Below are 14,541 nucleotides of genomic sequence, written 5' to 3' on the forward strand. Positions count from 1 at the left end.
AGTGTAGGTGGCACTTGGAAAGGTCATGCTGCCAAGGTTTTTTTGCTGACCGGAAGTCTACATTCATGGGCAGGCCGGGACACTATTTCCACCAAATGACATCATCATAAATGGAGGTACTGTCCCCACTGTTATTCTGGGAGACCCTGCAAGCTCCCTCCCTTTAGCCTGGGCTTATGAAGTTGTGCCTTGATTTAAGAAGCCCTGGCAAAAGATGATTTGATTACACTCTTGGCAGATGTAGAATGGTTGTTGAAAGAAATCCCATTGGAGATGTCCTACAGCCGCAACTGGATTCCAGTGTCATCAGTGCTGTTTGCATTACTGTGGCTTGCTGTGCTCATCACAATCTTTGAAAACAGAGGTGAACCATTTCCCCCTGAATGGGCCTATGACAGCCAGGGGCTGTCATAACCTATTCCCAGATTTGGACCTTAGCGTCCAAAATATGGGGGTTAGCATGCAAACCTCCAAGCTTAGTTACCAGCTTGGACCTGGTACTTGCTGCCACCGCCCAAAAAATTAGAGTGTTTTGGGGCACTCTGGTCCCCCAACAACCTTCCCTGGGGACCCCAAGACCCAAATTCCTTGAGTCTTATAACAAAGGGGGAATAAACCATTCCCCCCCCTTCTCCCTTCCAGGTGTTCCCTCCCTGGGTTCCTGGAGAGATACACAGAAGCAAGCTCCGTGAATTTAAACAGAGGGACTCCACCCTCCCCGTTTCCAGGAGAAACAGAAGTACCGAGAGCTAATCTCTCTTCCCCCCTCACCCAGAGGGAATGCAAAGTCAGACTAGTAAATCTAACACACACAGATTTCCCCCTGACTTCTTCTTCCCACCAATTCCCTGGTGAGCACAGACTCAATTCCCTGGAGTTCCCCACTAAAGAAAAACTCTAACAGGACTTAAAAAGAGAGAAAAAATACGTAAAAATGGTCTCTCTGTATTAAGGTGACAAATACAGGGTCAATTGCTTAAAAGAATATTGAATAAACAGCCTTATTCAAAAAGAATACAATTTAAAACACTCCAGCAACTACACACATGTAAATACAAAATAAAAACCCTATAAATTACTATTTTATCTTTTGTACTTACAACTGGGAAACAGAAGATTAGAAAAGCAGGAGACAGAAAAAAATCCTCTCATAGCCAAGAGAGTACAGGCAGAACACTAGAACAGAGAACTCAGACACAAACTTCCCTCCACCCAGATTTGAAAAAGTCTTGTTTCCTGATTGGTCCTCTGGTCAGGTGTTTCAGGTTACTCCTTTCCAGGTAAAAGAACATTAACCCTTAGCTATCTGTTTATGACAGGGGCCACTGAATTGATACACTTGGCCAGAAAGTGCACCTACTAAAGCTGGATGTATCCAGACAATAGAAGTCAGGGATGCTTTGTGCTCCCACATAATGGACTTGCATGGCCCAACAGAAGAGTGGAACTAGTATCTTTATAAATGTGCTTTTAGCATTAATTGATGTGTGTGGTGGGGGGAAGGGAAGCTCAGTTCTTGGGGAGGGATGGGGGCTTGATTGCTATGCAATGCACTTATGAATGACATGACCACTTACAAAATGGGGAGATGGGGGATGATTCACTGTATGGCTTTGTGATGCGGTGTACCTACCTCACCTTGGCACAGCTGGGGTTAACTATGCATTGCAGGCTCAGGAACACACGCCCCTTCACCACTGCTGGGCATGCTCAGCCTGGAGGCAAGATATAAAAGAAAGCAACCCAGCTCAGTCTGGGCAGGCTATTGAAAAGAGAGGATACACACTGCAGGCTCTCTCCAGGGAGCTGCAACAGCCCCAGAGTCAAGACACACAGAGCTGCAAATGGACTCCAGGCTGCCTGACAAACCCAGAGTAGAAGCTGCACCATGAGGAGCTACACTGCCTGAGGACCCCCAAGACCTCTGTGAACCATGGACCATCGCTGGCGAAGACAGGGTAGGAAGCAGCTCAGGGGATTAGACTTTGCTCCGGTGGATGAACCGGGGAACCAGTCAGCGTGTTTCAGGAGGATCCCCGCTGACTTGGTGGTGAGTAACCCCATGACTGCAAGAGCCCTGGGCTGGGGTTTGGAGGAGTAGGGAGTCCCCTTACCCTGGGCTCCAGACACCCTTTAGTGGTGCCACACAATCCCACAGATGGGTCAGACTTTATTAACTCTGTCCATGAGGCCCTGAGTGGAAGGGCCATGCTATTGACTCTAGCCACTTGACCACACTACCACACTTTATAATAAGGGTCATCAGCACAGGACCTAATTGGCTGCAGTCCAGCCTCTTCCCTTTCTGTTGACCACACATGACCCTGATACCCAGGGACGTGTACCAACCCTGCGACAGGATTCATATAAGGAAGTGATTGAAGTGTGGACTGATGTACCTAACTGTATAGAAGAATAGTGGTTGCTTACTAATTCCTAATGGTTCCTGATCATGTATTTATTTTTATTATTTCAAATACTGACTGAATGATGAGATGCAGTGTAAGCCTGATCTCTGGATTATGTATTGATTACTTAAGAATTCCCAAGTATCAGAGAGGTAGCCGTGTTCGTCTGGATCTGTAAAAGCAGCAAAGAATCCTGTGGCACCTTATAGACTAACAGACATTTTGGAGCATGAGCTTTCGTGGGTGAATACCCACTTCGTTGGAAATTTCCAGGGGCAGAGGGGGGTGTGTGTGTGTGTATGTATAATATATATATATATATATATATAAAAATATGCAAGCAAGCTAGAGATAATGAGGCTAGTTCAATCAGGGAGGATGAGGCCCTGTTCTAGCAGTTGAGGTGTGAAAACCAAGGGAGGAGAAACTGGTTTTGTAGTTGGCAAGCCATTCACAGTCTCTGTTTAATCCTGAGCTGATGGTGTCAAATTTGCAGATGAACTGAAGCTCAGCAGTTTCTCTTTGAAGTCTGGTCCTGAAGTTTTTTTTGCTGCAGGATGGCCACCTTAAGGTCTGCTATAGTGTGGCCAAGGAGGTTGAAGTGTTCTCCTACAGGTTTTTGTATATTGCCATTCCTAATATCTGATTTGTGTCCATTTATCCTTTTCCGTAGAGACTGTCCAGTTTGGCCGACGTACATAGCAGAGGGGCATTGCTGGCATATGATGGCGTATATTACATTGGTGGATGTGCAGGTGAATGAACCAGTGATGGTGTGGCTGATCTGGTTAGGTCCTGTGATGGTGTCGCTGGTCCGTCAACCTGATGAAGACATTTGCACAAATACAGACAGATATCATCTTCCTTTGCAAATGCAAACGGATGTCCATCATACCAAATGGACTAAAGGTAAAAAATCCACTGCTATCTACATACTACACAGACCACAGTGAGAGATTATGCCATACTCTATCAAAGAAACTGAGGAACCACCCGATCAGCGTCCTATACAGCAAACAGGAAAACATCAAAAAAGAGCTCTCCAACCTGGAAACTGTCATTAATAACCAAACTTCCATACAAACGGACTTCACTAAAATAAGGCAGGAGATCTACATTACTCACTTCACCTCTCTACAAAGGAAAAAGGACTGTAAGCTGTCTAAACTCCTACCTGCCACATGGGGCCACAACCGTGGTACCCCTAATCCACCCAGCAATATCGTCAATCTATCCAACTACACACTCAGGACAGACTTCTTCTGGGCTATCTCGGGGACTCTCTTTCTGCCCTGCTACCCCCACCATCATGATACAGTTCTGCGGCGATCTGGAAGCCTACTTTCACTGTCTCCGACTCAAAGAATACTTTCAGGACAACACTGAACAGCGCACTGATACACAGGTACCCTCCCACCAACAGCACAAGAAGAAGAACTCCACATGGACGACTCCTGAGGGTCGAAATGACAGTCTGGACCTATACACTGAATGCTTTCGCTGACGTACACAGGCAGAAATTGTGGGAAAAACAACATTGCTTGCCTCATAACCTAAGTCGTGCAGAACGCAATGCCATCCACAGCCTCAGAAACCATCCTGACATTATCATCAAAGAGGCTGATAAAGGAGGTGCTGTTGTCATCGTGAACAGGTCTGACTACCAAAAGGAGGCCGCCAGACAACTCTCCAATACCAAATTCTACAGGCCACTTCCCTCAGATCCCACTGAGGAATACGCTAAGAAACTGCACCGTCTACTCAGGACACTCCCTACACTAACACCGGAACAAATCAACATACCCTTAGAGCCCCGACCAGGGTTATTCTATCTACTGCCCAAGATCCACAAAGCTGGAAATCCTGGACGCCCCATCATCTCAGGCATTGGCACTCTCACTTAAGGACTGTCTGGATATGTGGACTCTCTACTCAGACCCTATGCCACCAGCACTCCCAGCTATCTCCATGACACCACTAATTTCCTGAGGAAACTACAATGCATTGGTGACCTTCCAGAAAACACCATCCTAGCCACCATGGATGTAGAGGCTCTCTACACCAACATCCCACACACAGATGGAATACAAGCTGTCAGGAATAGTATCCCTGATGATGCCACAGCACAACTGGCTGCCGAGCTCTGTGCCTTTATCCTCACACACAACTATTTCAAATTTGATGATAATATATATCTCCAGATCAGTAGCACTGCTATGGGCACCCACATGGCCCCACAATATGCCAATATTTTTATGGCCGACCTGGAACAATGCTTCCTCAGCTCTCGTCCACTCACGCCCCTTCTCTACCTATGCTACATTGATGACATCTTCATCATCTGGACCCATGGGAAGGAGACTCTGGAAAAATTCCACCATGATTTCAACAGCTTCCACCCCACCATCAACCTCAGCCTGGATCAATCTACACCGTAGGTCCACTTCCTAAACACCACTGTGCAAATAAGTGATGGTCACATTACCACCACCCTATACCGAAAACCTACCAACCGCTATGCCTACCTTCATGCCTCCAGCTTCCATCCCGGGCACATCACACAATCCATTGTCTACAGCCAAGCACTGAGGTACAACCGCATCTGCTCTAACCCCTCAGACAGAGAACAACACCTACAAAATCTCCACTAAGCATTCTCAAAACTACAATACCCGCACGAGGAAATAAGGAAACAGATCAACAGAGCCAGACATGTACCCAGAAGCCTCCTACTGCAAGACAAACCCAAGAAAGAAACCAACAGGACTCCACTGGCCATCACATACAGTCCTCAGCTAAAACCCCTCCAATGCATCATCAGGTATCTACAACCCATCCTGGACAATGATCCCACACTTTCCCAGGCCATGGGTGGCAGGCCAGTCCTCGCCCACAGACAACCTGCCAACCTAAACATATTCTCACCAGTAACTGCACACTGCACCATAGTAACTCTAGCTCAGGAACCAATCCATGCAACAAACCTCGATGCCAACTCTGCCCACATATCTACACCAGTGACACCATCACAGGACCTAACCAGATCAGCCACACCATCACCAGTTCATTCACCAGCACGTCCACCAATGTAATATACGCCATCATATGCCAGCAATGCCCCTCTGCTATGTACATCGGCCAAACTGGACAGTCTCTACGGAAAAGGATAAATGGACACAAATCAGATATTAGGAATGGCAATATACAAAAACCTGTAGGAGAACACTTCAGCCTCCTTGGCCACACTATAGCAGACCTTAAGGTGGCCATCCTGCAGCAAAAAAAACTTCAGGACCAGACTTCAAAGAGAAACTGCTGAGCTTCAGTTCATCTGCAAATTTGACACCATCAGCTCAGGATTAAACAGAGACTGTGAATGGTTTGCCAACTACAAAACCAGTTTCTCCTCCCTTGGTTTTCACACCTCAACTGCTAGAACAGGGCCTCATCCTCCCTGATTGAACTAACCTCGTTATCTCTAGCTTGCTTGCGCACGCACACGCACACACCCCTACACCTGCCCCTGGAAATTTCCACTACATGTATCTGACGAAGTGGGTATTCACCCATGAAAGCTCATGCTCCAAAATGTCTGTTAGTCTATAAGGTGCCACAGGATTCTTTGCTGCTTTTAATAATTCCCAATTATCATTTTGAAGTTTGATGGGTTCTTGACTGAAGATCAGGCACAGTATTATCAAAATTACTGTTTAGTTGGGAATCCTGATGTGCACAGGTGCAACACACACTTTAGGAACCCTTCTGTATTTGTAATAGTACATTTAACAAAGTCACGAACACTCTAACTCAGCAAGGTAGATAGAGACAATACAGAATATACATCTGAACATCCATATACTCACGCTGTCCCTTGCAGAACAACTCTAAATGTTAGCCATCATCTTCCTCATCACCATCATCTTCCTTGTCATCACCAGCGGCCATCATTCTGGCACATCCAGAGGGCTACAGCTCTCTCTCCTCCTGCTCAAAAGTTCGGATACAACTTTTATAATATATTACACTGATGCCACTATGCCTAATGCATATTCAGTAGGGGTTTCTTCCCTCTTCCTTATTTATATTTCCTTACCCTATTAATGTTGGGGTGACCTCCTATAGTTTAGTATATTAATTATCTCAACTTATCATATGTCAATTTGTGCTATGGCACTCTTGTGGTCACACCAGCAGATGTTCCTATCCTAAAATATTCAAAAGCTGGTGTTAGCTGATATTCCTGTGGTTGCCTGATTGGTATGTAGAAACTTCACCCTTAAACACTCTATTTCCAGTTCCCCAAACCATAGGGGTGACTGCTGGGCCATTTATCTATGCCAAAATTTGTAGGCCTCAAGCCTTATGCAAACTGCTGAAGCCAATGCCTTATGGGAGACAGACCTATAGGTTACTGCTAAACAAAGTAAATGCTAAAGCTAGCCCTGAGGGCTACAGCATCGATAGCAATAAACTTTCCTGATGACATGAAAAAGCTGTATTTATAAATATGTATTATACAAGTACAACATTCACTTGTTGCCAGGCAAGCCAGCTGCCATTACCACACCAAAACACCAGTATCAACAGAACCTTTCCAAAACAAATTGTGTGTGTGTGTGCGCGCGCGAACAGGTGTAAACCATGAAACCACCTATGAGACAGAAACCTCCTACTATTGCATGTCCCCTGGCCTCCCATTCTCCTGTCTCTGTTTGCTGCACCCTTTGAACTGGGGGAAGAGACATGGAAGCATCCATAGGGCAGAGAATCAATATGGAGGGCTGGATGTGCAAGGTTGCCCTGCCCAGCTGCTCATGAGGCCCAGTTGCATGGACCACCTAACATGGAGTTTTCCAAGCTGTTTCTGGACTTCATCACTGGGCGCTGCTCAGAGAACTCAGGTTGTGGTGTGGCTGATGCAGCAGGAGCCAAACTCTTGTGGCCATTAGTGACCTAAGCTGCTCAAACAGTTCTCTCTGCTGATCTGTCCTCCTCCCTTAGCTGCCTTTCCTGTTCTAGGAACTGCAAAGCAAGTGCCTGCTCCCACGCTGAAACTCTGTCTTCAAGTTGTGCAGCCAGACTCAGTGTTTCCTTTTGCTTCTCGCCATGCTTTTTCCTCTAGCCATAAGTCCCTCTGTCTTTAGTACTGGACCTACTTGTTGTCCCTGTTCAGAATTTCAACCATAAGTTATCACAAACGCTTCCTCTTGGAACAGTCTGTGAAAGTAAGTTTGTCCCAGGCTTCTGCTGCAGTATGGCTAAACTGTGGAAGTACTGCAGCCAGTAGAGGCTGAGGGGCCTGGAACAAGACAAGACTCAGAGGGTTAGTGCCTCAAATAGCTCATTGCAGGAAAAAATCCTTGCAGAATTTCAGGGACACAAGTTAGCTTCAATATATTGTGAGAAGGATGCGTCAGACCACAGAAGCTCTCTGGACACAGCCTGGTTAATCACAATGGAAGAAGGGCAGAGACAATAAGTTAAGTGTCAGAGGGATAGCCGTGTTAGGCTGGATCTGTAAAAAGCGACAAAGAGATGCCACAGGACTTTGTTGCTTTTTAATGATAAGTTACAAATTCAAAGCTGTTTTTTGTTTTTTAAAAATTACAGAATTACTTAGGTAGGGGGTGGGGAGTGCCATAGTGGCTGTGCTGGAAAAGCTTTCTATCATTTCAGGCCTTTCCATGGTTTGGAGGACATAACAGTTCTTGTGGTGCCCAATAGGCAAAGGGAGATGTTATCTCCAAGCTGCTGTCTTCTCAAAAATTCACTTCAAGCCATTTTTATTGTTTGCATTGTCTGGTTGCCATATTGAACTCCACGTTATGAGGGCTAGCCAAGCCGTAGCATACAATCCGCTGCTAGCTGATACATACTAATAGCCAAGGCTTCTAATAACTTTTACATTGGTTCATAGTACAGAAATTGTTCCCCTCACTGTATCATTAATATGAAGCCAGAAACTTACTGAGCTCAGGGGTGACTTCTATCCCTTCCCCATATGCTCCAGACTCTGCAGTGGGCTATTCCTTGGGGCGAGGGCATCAAACAGCTCCTCCAAGTATGGGCAAAGGATGTGCTCCTGCTGCCAAGCCTTCTCGGGGACTGGTTTCAGCAATAGAATCACTTCACTGTCCTCACTCAGTGCCTGCTAGTGGCTCCCATCAGTCCCCATGCTGGAGTCTGAGGCCAGCAGGTCACCATCTCAGCTGACCAGGTCATCATGCCCTACCATGGACTTTGTGCTCAGTGCAGTGCCAAGCACCAGGCCAAACTCCTTATAAAATGGGCATGATGTCAGCGAGTTGCCTGAGGAAGCAGTGCTGGTCCCTGATTTTTCTCTACTTAGTCCTGAGCCACTTAATCTGCTCCCTGCACAGTGCAGGAAAAAATCCTTGCAGAATCACACTAGTGATGGAAATTTGCAATGCTGCCAGCTTCTTCACTATTTTCTGGTATTCCTATTAAAGTCCACTGTTTTTCTGGCCTTGCACCAGAGATTCACCAAAATCTGGCTGTGCTCTGTGACCGTGAAACAGCAGACTTTGCAAAAGGCTTCTCAGTTCGTAGTGGAGACTGAACAGAAGACTCTCAGATGGTGTGTTTGCAGCTCAGTGGTCAGACAATGAAAGAGTTAGAGACTCGCCAAGCTGCTGCAGTACACGTTAGGGGATTGCTTAAGTTTTCACTGGAGTTGACTGAGGATTATTTGGCTAGAGAAGAAGTTGCCCCATGAAATTGTGGGATATGTTTGTTGGACTCTCAGGACCCACACCACGAAGGGCTGGAACTACACTGCAAAGCAACAGGGCTCAAACCCTGGCTGTTGTCTTGACTCAGGCTCAGCCCTCCACCCTCATGGGGTCTTAGTACCCTAGGTCTGAGACCGAGTCTGACAGATTTGTGTGTAAATGGAAGAGGGGTTTGGGCTCAAGCCTGAGTCTTACTCCAGGTTTACATTGCAATGTAGACATAATCTAAAATTGGGATTCACACATGCCAGCCTGCTGAGTAGAGAGCTGCCTAAGGTCTGGAACAGGAAATGCTGAGGAAATGGATGTGGCCTAAGCCTTGCGTCACAAAGGCAGTTAGGTACCAAGTCTGGGATGGAGGGAAGCACCTATCTCCAGTTGGAGGGTTCACAGCTGTGAACCCTCCCATGGAGTTAGGAGCCTAAGCCAGGTAGTTTTCAAGAAAAAAGGAGGAGATGCTGCCACCCTCATAACCTTCAGCCCAGGATTAGGGCATTCCACCAGGAGGTGGGATGCTGGGTTCTAATCCCCATTCTGCCTAATGTGGAGCAGAGACTTTAACTTGGGTCTCCCACTTCCCAGGTTGTGCTCTCAATTCCTCTTGTTGAAGCTGTGTCGCTTTGTATAAAATATATATTCATAGCAAGAGAAACTTTACAGCCCAGTAGTTGGGAGACCCAGGTTCCAGTCTCCTTGCTCCAGTGAATATTTAAGTATTTATACACAGAGGAAGAGCTTCATCAGGAGCTATTGAGAGACCCACTTCAGAATACCCTATAGCCCAGTGGTTAGGGCACTCTTCTGGAAGCTGGGAGATCCAGATCTCTGCATTACATCAGGGAGAATTTGAATCCAGGTCTCCCACATGCTAGATGTGTGCATGAATCATTGGGATAAAGGGATCAGTTCCTACAGTATCTTTTGTGTGAGTTTAGATGTGCTCTGAGTATGCCTGCTAGTTCAGGCAGAAGGGAAGATAGGTGGGGAAATGCCTAGTTTGTGAATCTGCTGGGTCTCAGGTGTGAGTTAGGTGCTGAGCTGCTGGGTGATGTCAGGACTTAGTCAGTGGTGCACATGCCCAGCCACCAAAATGTAGGTATCTCTGGGACTTTAATGGTAGAAACTTAGCTAGGGACTTTAGGCGCCTACAGTGTTAGGCAACAGCTAAGAAGGGCTTTCATGAATGCCAGAGACACCTAAATGTCGGATTTAGGTGCCTAAAGTGGCAGTTATGGGTGCGATTCACAAGCAGGCCTATCTGCTGTCATTTTAAATACAGTATCATCTCACACTGCTCAAACCACATCCAGATGGAACAAACCAGCAGCCATCCTTGCCTACGTTAGCTGAGCAGTAGTGGGGAAATTTGCAATGATCCTAGTGTAGCCACAACTAATACAGTCAATGGCAAAATTTCCATTAACTTTAATGGAAGCAAGAATAGTAAACTATCTGGGTGATCAACAGACCACCACCCAAACCCATCTGACATAAAGAGTGTATGTGGTAGTCATAACCAGTTTTAAGTAGACATATAATTCAAGTTGGTCTTTATCTCTGATAGCGTAATGTCTCTGGTTAGGTATCAAAGTGCCAGCTAACACAGAGACACAATGCAGGAGATTCAAACAGATCTTTATTGTAGCCTGTCTCAGTTCACACTCCTGTACCTCCAGCTGGTTCGCTTACTGGTGTGTGCCTCTGAAAAGCACAGTTCACTGCATTACTGACAGAGGAAGAGATAAGGAAGAACCTGAACTACATTTCAGCTTGAACTGGGCTAATAATCTAAGAGTTACTTTTGCATATAAACAGTAGTAGTATGCAGATTTGATATATTTATATGGCATTCCACTTTTGCTTCTATATTTAAGGTCATCCTCGTAATAGTAACTTAAATTGGGTAGTGGGGAATATATGAGCTGGAAAGTTTTCCTGATTTATTTTAAAGAAAATTAGATACTTCAATTTTATTTTGCAGGAAGTAATGTGGTGATGCAAGTTAATGTCTAAACGGTTTGTGAGATAGAATCAGAAATAACAGCTGAGTAAAATAAAGTTACTGTGTAATAAGTCATGCAGTCTTGTGATATTTCACAGGTTAATGCAGAAGTCAACCTCTGTCACTAGTTAGCACTTCGATACTGACTGTGTTGCTCTAAATATATGATCAAAATAAAGATTGTAGGAAAATTCTGATTCCAGGGAACAAACTTTGCCATTGGTGGCCAACATTACGTTCTCGAAGAGTGTGCTGATGTGCAGGATTCAGAGCTTGCTTTTTTTTATATAGGCAAAACAAGGGGATACAGCATGTTCATCAGAGACATAGTTAGCAAGCAGTGGTTTAGTTGTCATACAAGTACTGTCGTGTTACAGTTGCAAAGTGATTTTGTTCTGATAAAACCCAAACTCTCTACTAAGATCTTCAGTGTACTATTCCATCTATCCCATTCCCTCCATAAATGGTTTTGTTGTCCTTCTTGCCATTCTAAGTTCCTTAACCCTTCTACAGAATAGGTGTTTTTTAGGAGTACAAAGACTGAGTCATAAGTCTTTTCCTTGAGACATATTAATTAATGACTTACAAGCAAGAAAACTGAGGAGGTGGTAAAGGAGAGATCAATGTTTGCATCTTGTGGCATTTACTTTAGTCATACAAATGAAATTTAGAAGCAGCGAAGTTTTAAAGCAATGTTCAGTGTTACACATTTCACTTTTATTCTGGAGTCTGTAGACTGCTTATAAGCTATGCATCTGAAATTAGGCTGCACTTGTTGAAGCAAGAGGTGCAGATAGCTGTTAATTACCAGCAACTGACAATAATGGCTTCCCAAATGATCTTCTCACATGAAGGTCAAGAAATTATCTGCCTTTCCTTTCCTATCCTGGACTTGTACATAGCCATGCACAATGCCCTCATTTCAGATGTCAAAACAGTATATATGACATACAGCTCTAGTGTGTGTGTGTGTGTGTGTGTGTGTGTGTGTTCTGTAGTGCACCATAAAAGACAGTTGTGGCGCACTGAGGACACTGTTGGAATTGCAAGCCAGCACTTTAAGAGATTTGGGGGTGGGTTGCAGGCTAGAGGACTCTGTAGTGAAGAGTTTGAGCTGGGCCTAGCAGAGTCTGCCTGCAGACAGCCAGCATAAAGCAAGGTAGGGTGAGTTATACCTTTCTGGTTTTGGAGGACAGAATTTTAAGAAATAAAGCAGTGTTATGTTGCAACCTTCCAGCAAGAATATTTATGGTTTTTATCATAGATGCTGACTCCTGGAGCACACACGGGGAAAAATTAGCAGGTGCTCTGCACCCACTGGCAGCCAAGCTCCCACTCCTTGCCTGCTTCTCTCCTGCCAAGTGTGCTGTGTCCATGCTCCTCCCCCTCCCTCCTAATGCTTCTAGCCCCAATGCCGACTAACAGCTGTTTGACATCACTTAGGACTTTCCGGGAGGGAGGGGGAGGAGCGGGGACGTGGTGTGCTCAGGGGAGGAGGTGGAGAAGAGGTAGGGCAGCGGTGAGGACTTGGGGAAAGGGGGTGGAATGGGGCAGGGACTTTTGGGAAGAGGTGGAATGGAGGTGGGGTGAGGACAGTGCAGGGGTGGGAAGAGGCAGAGCAGGGACAGGGACACGGGGGGCGAGCACCCACCGGGGAGTCGACACGTATAGTTTTTATCTAACTTTTCTGTGTGTATGCTCTGAACCCAACAACAACAACAAGTTCTACAAACATATCAAATATATTAGAAAGAAGGAAAGCATAGGTCCATTAGTTAATGGGGAAGGTGGGCAAATAATGGATGACACAGAAGGCTGAAGTGCTTAGTTTACTTCAATCTTCTTTAAAAAGGTTAATTCTGACCAAATGCTTAACACAAATAATATTAACAAGGGGGAAGAAACACAGGCAGGAACAGGGGAAGAATAGGTTAAAAATATTTATATAGGTCAGATGTATCCAATAAGCAGGGCCCTATGAAATTCACACTAGAGTAACTAAGGAACTCGCTAAAGCAATCTGTGAATCTTTAGCCATTATCTTTGAGGACATGTGGAGGATGGGAGATGTTCCAGATGACTAGAGAGAGGCAAACATAGTACCTACGTTCAAAAAGGAGGAAAAGGACTTGGGAAATGATAGACCAGTCAGCCTAACTTTGATAGCCAGAAAGATACTGGGGAGCCAGGGCTGACGCTAGGGTCACCTAGTGTGCCAGGATTTGGGGGGCGGCATTTTGTGCACTCCCCACAGGGTGCGCGGGAGTTTCCAGTTCCATTCCCGTCGCGCCGCCGAAGAAGGACCTTCTGCCAACGTGCCGGTGAAAACAGCGGCAGGCAATTCAGCAGCTCAATGACTGCTGCTGCCGCCTGCGGTATTTCGGCGGAGGGTCCTTCTTCGGCAGCACGATGGGAGCGGAACCAGAAGCCCCGCACGCCCCATGGGGACGCACAAAATGCCGCCCCCTGAATTCTGCCTAGGGCGCCAGAAACCCTGGTGCTGCTCCTGTGGGGAACAAATAATTAAACAAACAATTTGTAAGCATCTAGAAGATTACAAGGTGCTAAGTAGGGCCCTGAGAAAATTGTGATTTTCTGGAAATCACAAAATTAGCCTTAGACTATGATTTTTCCAACAGCAGGGAGGCAAAAGTGAAAATTCACATATGCCAGTTTCATGTTTGGTGAGGCTTACAGATGCCCATTCCTCCTTCCCCCAAATGCTATTTTGACAACAGGATAGCCAATGGGTGTGCAGTATCTTGCAGGGCAGCCCTCCCCATTGGCTATACACCTGTCCCACTAGGCTCCATCCCACACTGTGTATTTAAGAGCCCAGAGGAGCAGGGTGGAAGCGTAGCAAGGAAATGGTTTCTGAGGAGCCCTGTATAAAGTTGCTGGTGCTGCACTCCAGCCACACTCTCCGAGGCCACCGGGAGTAGGTATCAGCGGAGGGGGAGATCTGGGGACAGGTAAAGGAAGGAGGGTGTGGTTGGGGGGAGAGTTAGGGAGATGAGATGGGTGGCAGGGCAGCTGGGTGAGAGGCTGGAGGTGGATGGGACAGATTGGGGGGGGGAGTTGAAGGGCTGTAGGGGAATGGGAGGCTGGTAAGAGGCTTGGGGGATGGGACAGGTGGAGGAGGTAGCTGGGTGAGATGCCAGGGGGAGCTGAGTGAGGAGTGTCAGGAGACAAGACAGGATGGATGAAGGGTGAGCTGGGTGAAGGGTGGGGAGGACAGCAGTTATGGGGAGGGTCTGTGAGCTACACCAAGCATGAAACCAGTGCTTATCAATGCCAGCTTCCACCTCCCACTGTTGGACAAATTGCAGCAATTCAGGAGGCACTCAGCAGCCGGTTTTATGCAAGTCACAGGAATCAG

The sequence above is a fragment of the Gopherus flavomarginatus genome, chromosome 1, assembly GCF_025201925.1.
Source record: "Gopherus flavomarginatus isolate rGopFla2 chromosome 1, rGopFla2.mat.asm, whole genome shotgun sequence".
NCBI lineage: Eukaryota > Metazoa > Chordata > Testudines > Testudinidae > Gopherus > Gopherus flavomarginatus.